Below are 16,556 nucleotides of genomic sequence, written 5' to 3'. Positions count from 1 at the left end.
TGCCCTGTCCCTTGATGCGGAGAAGGCTTTCAACAGGGTGGAGTGAGACTGTTTTCGGTACTGAGCTGGTTTACAGACATGTGTTCTTTTATTCAAAGGGCTAGAGTGCTTTATGCCAACCCAACAGCTAGGATCTTGATTAGAAATATCCTGTCAGATTACATACTTCTGAAGGGAGAAACCAGACAAAACTTCCTCCTTTCCTCTTATCTGTTTAATTTAGCATTAGAGCCTCTCCATGCTGCTGACTTCACCCACATATCCCAGATATTACTCATAGCAACATAGATATTGAAATCATGGCCTACACCAATGATGTTCTTCTGCATCTATCCAATCCGGATACCTCTATTCCTGCTCTTTTTCATTTGACTGAGGTTATCAATAGAAACTGATACTTTCTCAACTTTTTTTCAGGCTATAAAATTAACCAACAAAAAACTGAAATTCTTCCCTTAAATCAGTATGCTCACTCAGATATATCTAAATCCTTTGACGTAGTTTGTTCCAATTCTAAAATAAGGTATTTTGGGCATTGATTTATTTACATCCTTGGAGGATACTATTACGCATAATAGTGATTTAGTGCTTCATTTTGTTAAATCCCTTCTGCACACATGGCATCTTCTCCAACTTTCTTGGTGGGAGAAACTTGAAGCTATTAAAATGATGGTTACTCCTAAAGTTAATTTTGTTATGTGTATGATCCCTGTATTTTTTCCTTCCTTTTATTCACAACTGGATAAAGTTCTTTCTTCTTTTCTCTGGAAACATAAACAACCTAGAATTTCTCTTAAAAAAACTCAAAAAAATAATAGTGCAAGCGGAGGTGTTTTGTTTCCTGACTTTGGGCCCCTTTTACCCAGCTGCGGCAAACGGGGGCCTGTGCTAGTGTTGATGCCCCCTTTTACTGCAGCCCCCTTTTACTGCTGTAGGTAAAAGGTAGGTCTTTCTATTCTTCAGAAAATGGCCATGCAGCAAGTGAAGCACTTGCCACATGACCATTTCAGGGGGAGCCCTTACTGCCACCCATTGAGGTGGTGGTGAGGGCTCCTCTGCTAACTCTGCGCCAACCCCAAAGCGCAGCACTGCCCAATTTCTGCCGGGTACACACCGACGCTACAATAATAAAAATATTTTTGTAGCGCCTGATATGACAGTGCGTTGGGGATGGAAACTTCCACTGGGCTCTTGTGGTAGTCCATTGGTACTTCCTTTATAGCAAGCGGTAAGCCTGCAATGGGCTTCCCGCCGCTTTGTAAACGGGGGCCCTTTATTTCCTATCATAAGGCCTTTATATTGCAACAAGCATGCATTTGGTTTGTGCCTGAAAATTCCTATAAGCCTCTTTTGATGGATCTTGAACAAGCTTTTTTACACATGCTTTTTATCCTAAATCCTTACTAACTGCCTCCTCTTTCCCTGCTAGCAAATTGTACCCAATTCTTGTGACAACAATGAAATATTTGGTAGAGTTTGACCGTTTGCTTGAACATCCTGCTAGTACTACTATCTATTCTTCTTTGTGGTATAATCCTCATATTAGAACCAACAAGATGCCTGTCTTTTGGAAGGAATGGATAGATAAAGGAATTTGGACTGTGAAAGACATTTTACTAAATGATCACTCCATTTTGCCTTTTTCTGTGCTACAAGACCGTTATCGATTATTAGATAGGACTGCTTATAAATGGCTTCAACTAAAACATTGCTTGTCAAACAAACATTTGCTTTCCCAGTTAACTAATGATTCTCCAACCATTTTTCACACTGCGGCATCTTTAATAGCTTCTGGTTATACAGCCTCTGCTATTAACAAATCACTGCTCACCTCATCAGTACAGAGTGCTTCAGGACTCCATAGAATTTGGGAGGCAAATCCCGGTCATAAACGTCCAGAGAAGAAATGGTTTAACTTTTGGAGATTATCTATGAGACCATTAGCGTCTGGATCGACCTTGCAGTCGGTATATTTTTTATGTCACAAGACTCTTTTGGGCTCTAAATAAACTCTTTATAGCAGGCCTGGCACAGGTTAATAAGTGTAGGAATTGCAAGACAAAATCAGTATACTTCTTCATACGATATATGAATGCTCTTTAGTTTCAAGCTTTTGGAAAGATGTCTGGAGCGTACTTCAAAACATAATTCATCTGGAATGTGATATCTTATCCTTTATTGTAATTTTCAAGTCTCGTCTCCACAGGTTTATCCACTAGAAACTCACAAAAGACTTTTTGACGCTATCACAATTATGCAAAAATTAATTCTTTCTAATTGGAAATCTGCAAGATTACTAAAATGTTCACTTGTGATACAGTGTCAAAAAATATGAGTTGGCTATTGCTGAGAAATATGGAACAATTTTTAGCAATAGAAAATTATGGTCCCCTGTAGATATTTATCTCCAAGACTTGTCTGCTTCCTCATAAGCCATTGAATTGCTCATTTATTATGGCTTATTTTGTTTCTGATTTATTTGTGATCTATGAATCCCACATTGTGGTGCTATTTGAATGTTTTACGACATGTCTAACCAGTAGTTTCAGTCTTCTTTTATCTTAAGGTCATCATTGTTTTACCTAATTTTAGGGTAAAAGCCTGTAAAGACCTACTTGCTCCAAGTGAGAGGACAGTGATGTATGGAAGCCTGCAGAGATACGATGGGAGAGAAGCAGTCAGGACTAGAGAGGGGTTTGGATGCTACTAACAATGTTGAAATGTAGATTGTATATGATTGAGTATATGAATGTTTTATTGTAGACCTCTTTGTTTTCCTTTTTGGGTGATATTTAAGGTATATAAAAGCCTTAATAATGTAAAATGGAGTGGCCTAGTGGTTAGAGTGGTGGACTTTGGTCCTGGGGAACTGAGGAACTGAGTTTGATTCCTGGCACAGGCAGCTCCTTGTGATTCTGGGCAAGTCACTTAACCCTCCATTGCCCGCCGCATTGAGCCTGCATGAGTGGGAAAACGTGGGGTACAAATGTAACAAAAATAAAATAAAATCAGCGAACACCAATCACAAGCAATTCTCCCACAAGAATCACCTCACAAAGCATGAGCTTGTAAAATACATCTTCATAGGTATTATAGCAATTGTAAATTCCAACATTTAGGGGTCCTTTCACTAAGCTGTGATAAAAAGAGGCCCTGCAGTAGCATTGACACATGGATTTGCCATGTGCTGAGGCCCCTTTTACCGCAATAGGTAAAAATCCCAAAAAAGGAATTGTTGTGTGGTAAGTAGACCCCGCATTAAGGAGGTGGTAAGGAGTCCTGTGCTAACCTGACGGTAAAAATAAGAAAAAAATATTCAGGCCCGCTGGAAATGGTGCACTCTGGAGGCGGAACTACTGCTGGCGTTCATGTTAGGCAGGCGTTAGCTCCAATTTACTGTGCGGCAAGCCCATTGCCACGCAGCAGCCCTTTAGTAAAAGGACCCCTTAATTATTGTGGCTTGAATGTGTATGGCCCTTAGAACATACTTAATCCACATATAATAAAAATTAACACCCCCAAATATGTCCCTAACATGCCTTCCCTTCCATTGACGTCTAAAGAATCACACTGTATATATGCATGATTAGCTCCGTTTCTAAAGTCTATGCTGTGAAAAGCATTAGTTTGAATATGCTGCAATTCATTCATGTATTATATTTTCTCATTTTATTTTTTGCATCATGTGAATTATTGTCTGAACCAGATGATTTACAGGTGGCTTCTATAAAATGAGGCAGAGTCCAGGCAATAAAATGTGTCTTTTGTTCAATCCATAAAGTATGTTAATTTTAACTTAATTAATTTGATTTTATTCAGCTGGTATAACTGACATTTTAAAATGGTCCATTTGCTGCTTAATAGTCATTTAGGAGATTTACTCTGCCTAGAGAGCAGCCATACTGTGTCAAGTGGAACTCCCTCATCTGGACAGATTGTCCCTTTCTCCGTCATGTTAATTGGGATTCCTATGAGTAATAAAGCACACTTACAAAACAGGAGTTTAATGGCTTACTTTTTTTTTTTTTGGTTGGAGGTATTTAAGAAAGAGTTTGCAATGTCATAACAGAAGGGCCCTTTTGCTAAGCTGCTTTAGGCCCTAACGCATGCCTAAAGCAGCTTAAAATGACATACCTGCACTAACTGTCAAATCAGTACATGGTAACCATGCACTAAAAAATATATATTTTACAGGTTTTTTTGTGGGGGGGAGATCATGTCTGGCATGGAGAGTGGGTGTTCTTGGGCTAACCAGTTAGTGCAGCGACATTACCGCATTCCTTAGTAAAAGGACCCCTTTTCTGGTTTCACTTAGGTGGTTTTGACTGCTGAATATCATCGCACATAACCAGATAAAGGACAGTCAGGTGCATAAACCTGGATATTCAATGCCAGTGCCTGGACATGGCCAGCATAGAATATCTGGGCAAAATGCCAGCAAAACACTGCTTACAGCTGAATATCCTTATATTTTTATTCCATCTTCATGCCATAATAAGCCTGCAGTAAGACGAACAGATATCCATTCTGTACCTACACTACCTGAATGTAATTTGCCTTGCACTACAACTGAAAAAAAGGGCAAGAATGAAATCCCAAATCACTTCCTTTCCCTTTCATTCAGGAGTGTCCATGATGAATAAGACATCAAACAGCACACATTGGTCTGTCAGTAGAAGATGGTTAGAGCACCAGACTTGCAATCCAGAGGTGGCCGGTTCAAATCCCACTGCTGCTCATTGTGATCTTGGGCAGGTCACTTAACCCTCCATTGCCTCAGGTACAAACTTAGATTGTGAGCCCTCCTGGGACAGAGAAATATCCAGAGTACCTGAATGTAACTCACCTTGAGCTACTACTGAAAAAGGTGTGAGCAAAATCTAAATAAATAAATAAAATGGTTCTTGAGACATTTTGCAGTGCAGTTTTTGTTTAAGTAGACAGCACTATGATATTTAACACTATCCACTTAAACAGAACCAGACTCACTTGTACTGGGAGACAGATGCAGAGGAGTGGGGAGGGATGGGAAGGAGTGGCTCAGGGCAAGAGGTTTGGGGGAGGGCACAGACAGACAATCCCCTCCAATGATGTGATTAAAGTAGACTATTGTAGGAGGAGGATGTTTTTGCCTGTTGCAATTTCTAGTTTGAATTTGGCTATGAGAGTGATTAGTACTGTGAAGGGGGTGGAATGTAATCTGTAAGTTGTTTAGTTATCATGCTTCCCATCAGTTTTACTACCAACGGGATAGACGCTACTGGGCGATAGTTTGTAATTTCATTTGTTTTTTTCTTGGGATCTTTTGGTAGCGGGGTGAGTAAGATATTACTATATTCCTTGGGGAAGCGGCCTTGTTGGAGCATGTAGTTTAGGTGGGATATAAGGTCTGCTATGAATCGATCAGGGGCGGATTTCATTAGGTAGTTAGGACAGGTATATAGTTTACAGTAGGTGTTGGAGAACTTGTTGATCGCCTGAGTTACTGTTTCGACGGTCAGGAGGGCAAAGTTTGACCAGATTTGATCAGCCGGGTATACACTAGAGGTTGGGTCCAATCAGTGTTGTTTTGAGGTAGTGTGTTGCGAAGGTTTATGATTTTTTCGTTAAAGTACTTGGCCAGTTCGTCTGCAGATGGGATGTCTGTGTTTGTTGTAGTGACCAAGTTGATATCCAGTAGTTTGTACACGAGTTGATATAGTTTTTTCGTGTCTTTGTAATCAGTCCCTATTTTTGTTTTATAGTATAGTCTTTTGGTCTGTCTTATTGAGTATTTGTATTTTCTTTGTATTTATTTCCAGGCGTTGTGTGTATGGTCGTCTTTTTTTCTCCACGCTCGTTCGAGTTTCCTGAATTGTGTTTTAAGTTTTTTCAGTTCCTCGTTGAACCATGGTATCGAGTTGTGCTTATGTGAGGTTCTTGTTTGTAAGGGTGCTATTTCATCTAGTATTCTATTGCATCTTTTATCCCAATCTGTGAGGTAGTCTATGGAGTACGTTTGTGCTGTTCATTCGTTGTTATACATCAGTTGCCAGAATGTTTTTGCATCTACTTGACCTCTTGTGCTGTAGGGTGTGTGTTCTTGTGTTCATTGTGGACCTTTTTTCCGCCAGTGTAGGGCTAAGTTTAGTTTGTAGTGATCTGACCACGATATTTCTGTCCATGATTCTATAAAGGGTGTATGCCCTTTATAGAATTGCATTTAGTGATGATTCCTTGCCCAAATGTTAAGTGCCAGACTTACGCCTGTATTCTATAACTACACGTGCAACTTTTTGGAACACCCCTGACACACCCATGATCACACCCCCTTTTAAGGTACACACTATGAGAGGTAGGTGAACTGGCTCATAGAACAGCACACAGACAGATGCATTTGCAAATTCTAATGGGTGCCAATTAACTTCAATAAATAGTTGTTAACAACCAATTATTGATGATTAACAGCTCGTTAGCCGATTAATTGAATCATGTATCTCAGGAGCATGCCCAAATTTAGGCACTCAAATCAGGGCTGAAATGCAGTCAAATTGGTCAAGCATGAGATCATGGTGCATGAAATGGCATGTTTATAACTTAGTAATGCTTATAACATACTAGCATCACTTTGTTAATAACAGAAGTTTTGAGAAATTTGTCAGTTTTTCAATCAGACTGCTGTTCTTGAAAACACGGAATGTTATTTTGAGGTCATGGAGAAACGGTTACTTGGCAGATAATTAAGTTTCAGTTAGCTGCATGATCTAAAATTAATTAAAAAGATCAAGATATCTTGTTTAATGCAAAAATCTATTATTTTTCAGACCTCATATAGCATGCTGTGACCCAAAGTACCAGGGCTCTGTGGATAATTTCACAACTGTTCAAGATATCTTGAACTGTTCAGCAGATAAAAGAGAAGCATCAATAATTTGTAATGCAGAGATTTAATATAGGATGGCAGATAAAGATCAGCATGGTCTATTTAGTCTGTGAAGTAAGGTACCTAGAGTTGCATCTGCTGTTTTGTGAAGGCCACACCCATTTATACCTTTGTTAAGGGTTACATCTGCTGTTCTGTGCCGTTTATATCCATCTGTGCCATTTTTTGATCTGTGAAAGTCATTTCAAGTTTTTCTTTGATTCCATCCTGTTTCTCTATAGAACAGCGTTTTTCAACCAGTGTGCCACAGCAGCTCCCCAAGTGTGCCGCAGTTGAGAAGGGATCCCATGGGGATCTCCTCTGGCCTGCCCTTTCATGGTTCTGGAGCTATTTTTCACCCTCAAGAAGTTGCAGCTAGTTCTCGGTGACAATTTATTTATTTATTTAGGCATTTATATCCCACACTTTCCACCCATGGGCAGGCTCGATGTGGCTTACATTAGTTCAAAAAGGCTAACAGCAGTATAAAAGGACACATCAATCTAGTAATAAACAGACACAGTAAGGGCGAGGTAGTTGGTGGGGAGAGACAGAGGGAGAGAAGTGAGAGAGGAGGTAAGGAATGCAGTATGGTCGCACAACATAATGGGTCAGAAAACATTAAGGCAGTGCTGAGCTGCAGGGTAAGCTGTCCTGAATAAAGCGGTCTTCAGGGAGATTCTGAAAGCCTGTTGTTCAGAGGTAGCTTTTACTGAGTTGGGCAAACCATTCCACAAACGTGCACTGATGTAGGGAAAGGTAGATGCGTGGCTGGTTTTATACTTGAGGCCATTGCACGAGGGGTAGTGGAGACATAAATAGGATCGGGAATTTTTGCTCAAGTTCCTTGGTGGCAAGATGATAAGATTATCCATATAAGCTGGAGCTTCGCCGTGAAGGATTTTGTGCACCAGGGCACAAATTTTGAATGTTATATGTTCCTTGACAGGTAGCCAGTGCAGTTTTTCTTGTAGTGGCCTGGAGCTGACGAACTTCAATTTACCGTAGATCAATCTTGCAGCGGTATTTTGGGCAGTCTATAATTTTTTAAGAAGCAGTGCCATGCGCCCTGCATAGATACCATTGCAGTAATAAGATGACTCAAAACAAGAGACCTCACTAAATTGCAAAACACTTCTCTAGGGAAGAAAGGTTTTATACGCTTCAGTTTCCAAAGAGAGAAGAATGCTTTTTTCACGGCTGCATTAGTGTGATCAACTAGAGTTAGATTTCTGTCAAGTATTACTCCTAGAATTTTCAGAGACGCAGAGATTGGCAGGTCAAGCCCAGGTGCAGTTAAGGTGGTAGGATAGTACTTGTTGTAAGGTGATGTGAGTAGAAGGCAATGAGTTTTCTCTGTGTTGAGCTTCAATTTAAAGGAATTCGCCCAGGCACGTACAGTCTGTAACCCAATACTGATGTTGGCAGCTATTTCAGCTAAGTCTTTTTTGAAAGGAATGTAGATGGTGATGTCATCCGCATAAATGAACGGTTGGAGACCAAGTTTAGAAAGGGCTGCAGCTAGAGGAATGAGCATCAAGTTAAACAGTGTAGGAGAAAGTGGCGAACCCTGCGGTATGCCACAGACAGCTGGCCAAGAAGGTGATAAACTGCCTCCAGAGATGACTCGGTAGGTTCTGGTGGTCAGGAAGCCCTTCAACCAATTCAGTACATTACCACTGGTCCCGAAATAATCAAGGAGATGCAGTAGAATAGTGTGGTTCACCATGTCAAAGGCACTTGACATGTCAAACTGCAGCAATAGAATGCTTTTCCCAACAGCTATCTCCCGCATAAAGTTTGAGAGTAGCGTGACGAGCACCGTTTCTGTACTATGGAGAGGGCGGAAGCCTGACTGCAATTCATGGAAGATGTGGAACTTTTTCAGGTACTCCACATCTTCCATGAATTGCAGTCAGGCTTCCGCCCTCTCCATAGTACAGAAACGGTGCTCGTCACGCTACTCTCAAATTTGGCCTGGGTTCAGCAGCGCTTCTTATTCCACCTCCCATGGGAGTATTCAAGCCTTGCAGTGACCACCTACATACCCAGGGTCCTCCAAGATGTCCAAGCACTCCCTCCTCTTCTCTCCAATAATTCAGTGCAGCCGCACCTGTTCTCTGCCTGGGATGATGCCGCAAGGCTCACACTGACAAACGCATGGGCCAGCAGTGTCAGAGCTCACCTGATCTACTGGTGCATACATATGGTGACTTCCACATGCAGCTGGACCGTGCATGTGTCATTGTGATCCTTGCTGCATCAACCCAGGCTGAGCGAGTGTAGCACTGAATTACTGAAGGGAGGACTCAGGACTTGCACAGTGGCAGTTCAGTTTGTCTCCAAAGCGGTAAGTGTTTGATGTTATGAGTCTCAGATGAGGACTGATAGGGGGTCCTTCACACTGCGCCCACACTTTTGACCCCCTAAGTGTGGGTGCAGTGAGAGGGACTGGAGTGTGAGTACAGGGAGGGGGCTTGGGTGTGTGTGGTTGTAGGGAGGGAGGCTGGAAAAAATATAGATGGTATGTGGGTGCAGGGAGGGAGGTCTGGAAAAGATGGATGGTGTGTGTGTATGAAGGGAGAGGGGCTGGGAAAAAGGTGGATGTCATGTGGGTGCAGGGAGGGAGGCTGTAAAAAATGTGGAGGGAGTGTGGACACAGAGATGGGGCTTAAAGAAAGGTAATATGGGTGCATGGAGGGGGAGGGAGTGTGGATACAAGGATGAGGGATAAAAAATATGGATGGTGTGTGGGTGCAGGGAGGAGGGCAGGAATGTGGGTGCAGGTAGGGAGCTGGAAAGGTTGATGGGGTGTGGGTGCAGGGAGAGGGGATGGAAAAAAGGATGGAGTGTGGGTTCAGAAAGAGGAGATGGATAAAAAGGTGGATAGAATGTGGGTGCAGAGAGGAGGGCTACAAAAATATGGATGTTATTTGGGTGCAGAGAGGGGGATGGAAAAATGGATGGTGTGTGTGTACAGAGGGACTAGAAAAAATACCATACACAGATTTCCCACTGATTTATTTTTAAGGATGAGGGTGATGGGTGGGTGGAGATATTTGCTTTAAATTATTGTTTTTGAATGCATTTGTGGCTATAAAAATAATACAATGTTGACAAAATTTAACTATTGAACTTTAAACACAATCTTAATACTCGTTTCTTAAATGAAATCCTTAAAAAAACTGATGATGTGCCCTGACAATTTTTGCACCTTAAGCGTGCCACGAGAAGAAAAAGCTTAAAAATCATTGATATAGAGGGATCTCCTGTCTTTATCCTACATTTTCTTTTAATTCCATCACATGCCTGGCACTCACCACTATTTCTTTGAAAAACTATTTCTCGAAATAGCTTTTATGTTTACGTCCTTGCATCTAAAATTTCATGTTCTCTAGATTTATAGTTTCCTCATATTTCAAAGGGATTTGTTTGTTCATTAATCTTTCAAGTATTTAAAAGTCTGTTCAAATATTTATTTTTTTTGATAATAGGTTTTTCTTGATACTCTAGTATGGGGAAATTTTCAGGGACTGAGGGAAAATCATTATTATTATGTTTTTTTTATGAGGAGTAGTAAGTTATTGAATCTAAAGATCACCACTCAGTTTTCTGCTTGGTCAAGCAGAAAGCATGTCCAGTTGATTGCCTTGGATATTATTAACAGTTTCTTGATGGACAGTAGGAGTATATGCTAGCATCCAAATATTCTGTGGTTGCTTGAGCTACAGTGAAACATCCCCAAGAGAATGACAAAGAAGGAAGCTCCTGACTTCTGTATGAATTTTCCGGTTCATCCTCCTTCTAGTCAGACCTTCCCATTTGTTACTTCCTTCCCTTGGTCCATGTCAGCTGTGAAATAGAGCACAAGGAGAACACTGAGAAGCTGAATGTCTTCATATTGCTCCAGTGCTCGCAAATAAAAGGGAAAGGTGTTATGTATGTGTGTGTGTTAGGAGAGAGAAAGAGAAGAGAATCAACCTTTATCGTTATTAGAAGAAAAGAAATGGAATTAGCTTCTAAGAATAATACGTGCACAATTTAGTTGAATAACAAGCCAATTAGTGACAATAATTGGCCTTTTGACAAGCAGTTATTGGAACAAATTAAATTTAATTGGATTTTACGCATGATCAAAAAAGGGGGTGCAGAAATGTGAGGGACATGGGTAGAATGGGGGTGTTCCTAGCATTTATGTGCATTGTTATAGAATAAGGGGAAATACATGCCTAATTTAGGTGCATACATTTGCACCACGTTTCAGTTTGGTGCAACTTGCCAGGCCTAAAGTTAGGCTTGATTCCTTGGCTTAAGTATTATTCTATAAACCTTGTCTAACTTTAAGCGTGGCTTATAGAATAGCTCTTTTTCATTGCCCATGTTTTGGCGCTGAATATAGAATCTAGCCCTTTGTGTTTTTGACTTTTTATATATATATCTCTATCTGTGTATGTCTATAGATAGCTACAGCTATAACTATAGATGCATGAATATTTTATTTTATTTTTTATTTAGATTTAGCACACACTTTTTCAGTATTAGCTTAAGGTGAGTTATATTCAGGTGCACTAAGAGGCCTTTTATTAAAGTGTGCACCCATATTCCATCCACCTTTTTTCCAACCCTGTCCCTGTACCCACGCGCCATCAACCTTTTTATCAGCCTCCTTCCCTGCACCCATATGCCATTCACCTTTTTTTCAGCCCCTCTCCCTGCATACACACACACACCATCCATCTTTTTCCAGCCCTCACAACCTGCACCCACATACCATCCATATTTTTCCAGCCCCCTCCCTACACCCACACTAGCCTGTTGTTGCTTGCGTTGCCTCTGCACAGTAGTCTTCAGCAGCAGCCTGTTGCTGCTGTTGTTGTTGCTACCCCTCAACCAGGGTCTGGTGCAGTCTTTTCATGTTTTCTGTGCAGCCTTGGCAAGTATGATGCGAGATGAACAAACCAGAAAATAAAGCCTGCCTGTTCGGCACTTGCTATACCTCTTCTAGTCCCTATCTTGGGCAGGGCTTTCCCCTTTATCTTGTTTTTGTGTGTGGTAGTCCTACCAGGCCCAGAGCCCAGGAGGCTAAGAATTCCAACTTCTTCTAGCAGGGCAAGCTCCTATCCCACCACTGCCACAATATGTGTTAACTTGAGCGAGGGCGTACCCAGAGCCCAGACAAAGCAGAGGCACACAGCAAGTTCAGGGGATCAGAAAACATACTTTATTAAAAATGAGGCATCCTTTTAGCAGCACAGGCAAGGGAGAAAATATGCTAAACTAGACCTGTGCAGCAAAGTCCTACTGTGGTGCTGCTCTTGCAGATCACAGAATGCACCATGGCCTCTAATCAACAGTATTCACCTACCTGCCTCCAGCTGAGTCAAGAATGCAGTTCTTCAAGTTAAACATGGCCTACCTGGCCATTGTGGTTGCAGTTCACAGACACATGGTGGAGGCATATGCAGTGGCCCTGTGTTACTTCCCTCTGGGCCTCCTTAACCTAGCTGTTCCCTGAGCATTTATACTTCCTGGAATATACCCTCCTGGCTCCACCCCCTCCTGTCACTTCCTCCATGGGTGGGACTATGAATTTTAAGGTGATTCTGACTGTGAGGGAGTGTCCTAAACAGTGTTGCCAGGTGGGCGGTTTTACCGCCCAATTGGGCGGTTTTCCGCGACCCGCCGCGGGAAATTTTTGCCCGCGGCGGGTTGCGGTTTTTTGGGCTGGTTTTTGTGCTTCGGGCGGTTTTTTTAGGTGGCTTTTTCGGCCGCGGTGGGCGGGGTTAGTGACGTTTTTGGGCGGGGTTAGTGACGTTTTTGGGCGGGGTTAGTGACGTGGGAGGCGGGGTTAGTGACGTGGGAGGCGGGGTTAGTGACGGGGAAGGCGGGGTTAGTGACGGGGAAGGCGGGGCCAATGACGGCGGGGGCGGGGTTGATGACGGCGGGGGCGGGGTGATGACGCGGGGGCGGGGGTGTCAGGGGCGGGGTTTGAGTTTGGGCGGGTTTTGGGCTGGATTTTGGGCTCCTTTAGGCTGGAAAAATATTTTCCACCTGGCAACCCTGGTCCTAAAGGGTAAGTGGCTGCATCCTATAGACTTCTTCACAGGATCCTTTACTAAAGTGCATTAAGCATGAACTGGCATGTGCTAATTGTTGCTCCATGAGTGCAGTAATTTACTGTGCTGGCATGATAGTATACACTAATTCACACATCACAAACTACTAATGCTTATAATATGCAGTAAGGAACTTTTCTGTGTGGTAACTGCAGAGGAAATGCTGGATATACCACCCCCCCCTCCCCCCAACAGTTACTTCACAGTCTTTGCACTTTCTGCATGATCATTTGTGCTGATGTAACATGGGAAATGCAAAAACTTACTGCACTTAGTAAAACAGCACCTTAGTGTAGCATGGCTGATTATACTGTTTTGCTACAGCATCTCCTACTGGGATGGTTGCAGTGGTTCTGTCTATTTTTACATAAGCTAAAAGAACCTCTGGGTTGTGTGTGGTGTATATGTATGGTAGATTTTGTGTTGGTTCTGAGGATGTTTGCTTAGAGCTCAACCTTTGGGCCTAGTTAGTTTATGTCTAGTGTTATCAAGATTTAAGTTACTGTCCTCTCATGATGTAAATGTCAGAGGTTTCAACCACTGCCTGACTGGAAAAAAGCAGTAAAGTAAACACATCCCACAGAGGAGGGAATGTCCCTTGAGAAGATATATATATATATATATATATATATATATACAAAGAGAGAGAGAGAGAAAGATTCAAGGGTTAACAAAAGTTATGCTTCTATTTCCATAACTTTTATCTAAAAGAAAATTGTGTAATGAATAAAAAAGGAAATGATTGCTTGAAACTGGCTCTTTATTACATGTATTTACTTTTCTACATAGTCAGGCTGTATGGCGGATGGGATAAGACTGTGACTCATCTTCACAATTGCCTCTGTGGTGTTTCGTGCTGTGTGAGGCCTAGCATTGTTATGTTGCAACAAAATTTCCTTCTTGTGTTTCCTATATTATCCCTCTTGGCCACCCACACAAATCACAGATTAAAAACGAATTTTCTAAAAGAAATTTCCAGTGTAGTTTGTGTTTTGAAAATAAACCAAGAAATATGTGTGGTAAAAGTAGCTGTATACTTTGCAAGTATGCAGGCAATGTGAAAATTGTTCTAAATTTCTCTCTCTCTTTCTCTTTCTGTCAATATAGATAGATAGATTGATACAGGGCCAGCGTTGGATGGCGGGGGCGCGTTGGATGGCGGGGCAGCTGTCTCCGGCTGCCCCAAAGCTTGTGAGGATGGTTGCTGTGCCAGGGCCCTTCTTCAAAGGGAAATACATTTTTAAATAAGACCTCAAGGTGAGGGGAAGGGAGGGAGACAGACCATGGTTGGGAGAAGGGTAAGAAATGCCTGGACTGCATAGTAGCAATACAGGTGGGGAAATTGGGGGGAGAGGAAGGGGGAAGAGAGGGGAATCAGGTGCCTCTTCCTTAATTTCTGCACTGGGCCCCACCATATCTAAAACCGACCCTGAATAGATATAGATATATGTAGAGAGAGAGAGAGAGAGAGAGAGAGAGAGCAGTGGTTCCCAGCCTATAGGTGAAGATCCCAAATGGGTTCACATCATCAGTGGATGGAGTCACAGAAAAAGGGTTACAGTCCTTCCCTCTAGATCTCCACTATGACCTATGCTCAAAGTTAGACCAAGCGATCTGTGCCAATCAGATATAGGGGTGAGCAACATACAGCATATGAGCATAAGTATATGTAAAGCTATAGAGGAAGGGGTAGATTCTATAAATGGTGCTGAAAAACCCCGCTGAGTGCTATTCTATAAGCCACGCCCAAAGTTAGGCATGGTTTATAGAATAGTGCTTAAGTCCCAGGGGTCGTGCTTAAATTTAGGCACATCTATTTGCACCAACAAAAACGTGGTACCTAAATGTAGGTACAGAGTCCCCTTATTCTGTAATTGCATAACCAAAAGGTACACCCATGAGCTGCCCTGAACCACCCATTACCCTCCCATTTTTACACCCCCTTTCAGGATGTGCATAAAAATTAGGTGCAGATCATGTGCCAAAGTTTATGTGCATACATTTTAATTGATTTCAATTAGTGCCAAAAAGCTTGTTAAAGTCAATTATTGGCACTAATTGGCTAATTATTCAATTAAGATGCACATGCAATTTGGACATACACATCTCAAAGCGCCCTTTATAGAATTAGAGGGTAAAAGTCTAAATTTAACTTTCTACCTGAAACTCAGAATACCGTTCTTAATGTTAGAGTTTAGACTAATCATTTCAAAAATAAGATCTCTTTTGTTTGTTTTTCTCCAGTAAATTTAGGATTCTGTTTACTAAATTCCACTACTCAGTTAACATTTAGCGCATGATACTTACAACATACTGTCACATGTAGTTAGTGTGGGTGATAACTGCAAGTAAATTTAGGACCAGATTCAGTAAAGGGTGCTCAAAATTGGTTACTGAAAATAATTGCAGCTAAGCATAACTCTGTAAAGGGCATGCACCATTTCCCAACTTTAGCCGCCAGACTTATGCCTGCTAAAATCTGGTATAAATGCTGGGCGTCCAAGTTAGGTGCATTGAGACCGTGTGAAGAAACAATGTGTTTTAAGCATGTAAACTATATTGGATATTTTCCTGCATTATGTTCTGAAGTGCATTTCTCCTGTTTGGCCAGCAGATGGTGCATGTTTATGCTTAAAACTGTTGCAGAGGACTGACTTGTCTTTCTTTATTTGGCACACAAATAATAGGAAGTGTCTGTAGTGATGGAACCAGTGTTTATTTGAAACTAGACTGTTCTGGGCTCTAATTGGCCTGGACTTTTGAAAATTACCCAGTAGTGGTGACTGTCGCTTCAGTCTTAGCCAGGAAGAAAGAGACACAGATCTCTTTGCTGAGGCTTGGTGATTTATATGTTCTGATCATCCCAGGTACTGTTTAGTTAGTATTTAAATGTTTAGTTAGTGTTATAATTGATCCATATTTCAGTTACCTATTATTGTTTTCCTATTTGCACTATTTTGTTCCACTGTTCACTATTTTTAAGAGAATAAACATAATTGTTTGTTTGCCCTGTTTGCCCTGTTTGTCTGTACTGATGTTTTGTGTGTTGTGTCTATGAGTGCTTTCTGGGAACACGGAGTGTGGCCCCAGTAATCTAGAAATCAGTGGGGATAATTTGAGAGCGGGAGACTTGCCCAGAGGTGGTTGTGACCCAGTCGGTGGGAGGAGGGTGCTAGTGTAGAGCACAAGCAGTAGGTGCAGGCGGACCTGAGCTGTGCTGGGGATAGACCCTCTAAGTGGCCACGGGGTAACCCCAGGCAGGTGGCTAGGCATTTTGTGACAGACCATATTCTATAACCATGCACACAACTTTTCGGAATGTCCTGATACACCAATGCAGATACATAAAATCAGCATACAACTTTACAATTTTCCTGTAACCGCCCGACATTTGTAGCAGTCTGTGTGTCAGGCTGCAGCTGCTTGGACAAGACAGCTCACTGTTTGTGAGCCCTATTCTTTGTGCTGCACTGCACTACCCAGACAGGGAAAACATTGGACTGTTCCTGATGGTTTCATGTTAAGCCCCTATCGCAGCT

The sequence above is a fragment of the Microcaecilia unicolor genome, chromosome 4, assembly GCF_901765095.1.
Source record: "Microcaecilia unicolor chromosome 4, aMicUni1.1, whole genome shotgun sequence".
Taxonomy (NCBI): domain Eukaryota; kingdom Metazoa; phylum Chordata; class Amphibia; order Gymnophiona; family Siphonopidae; genus Microcaecilia; species Microcaecilia unicolor.
Note: the sequence above shows the minus strand (reverse complement) of the source record.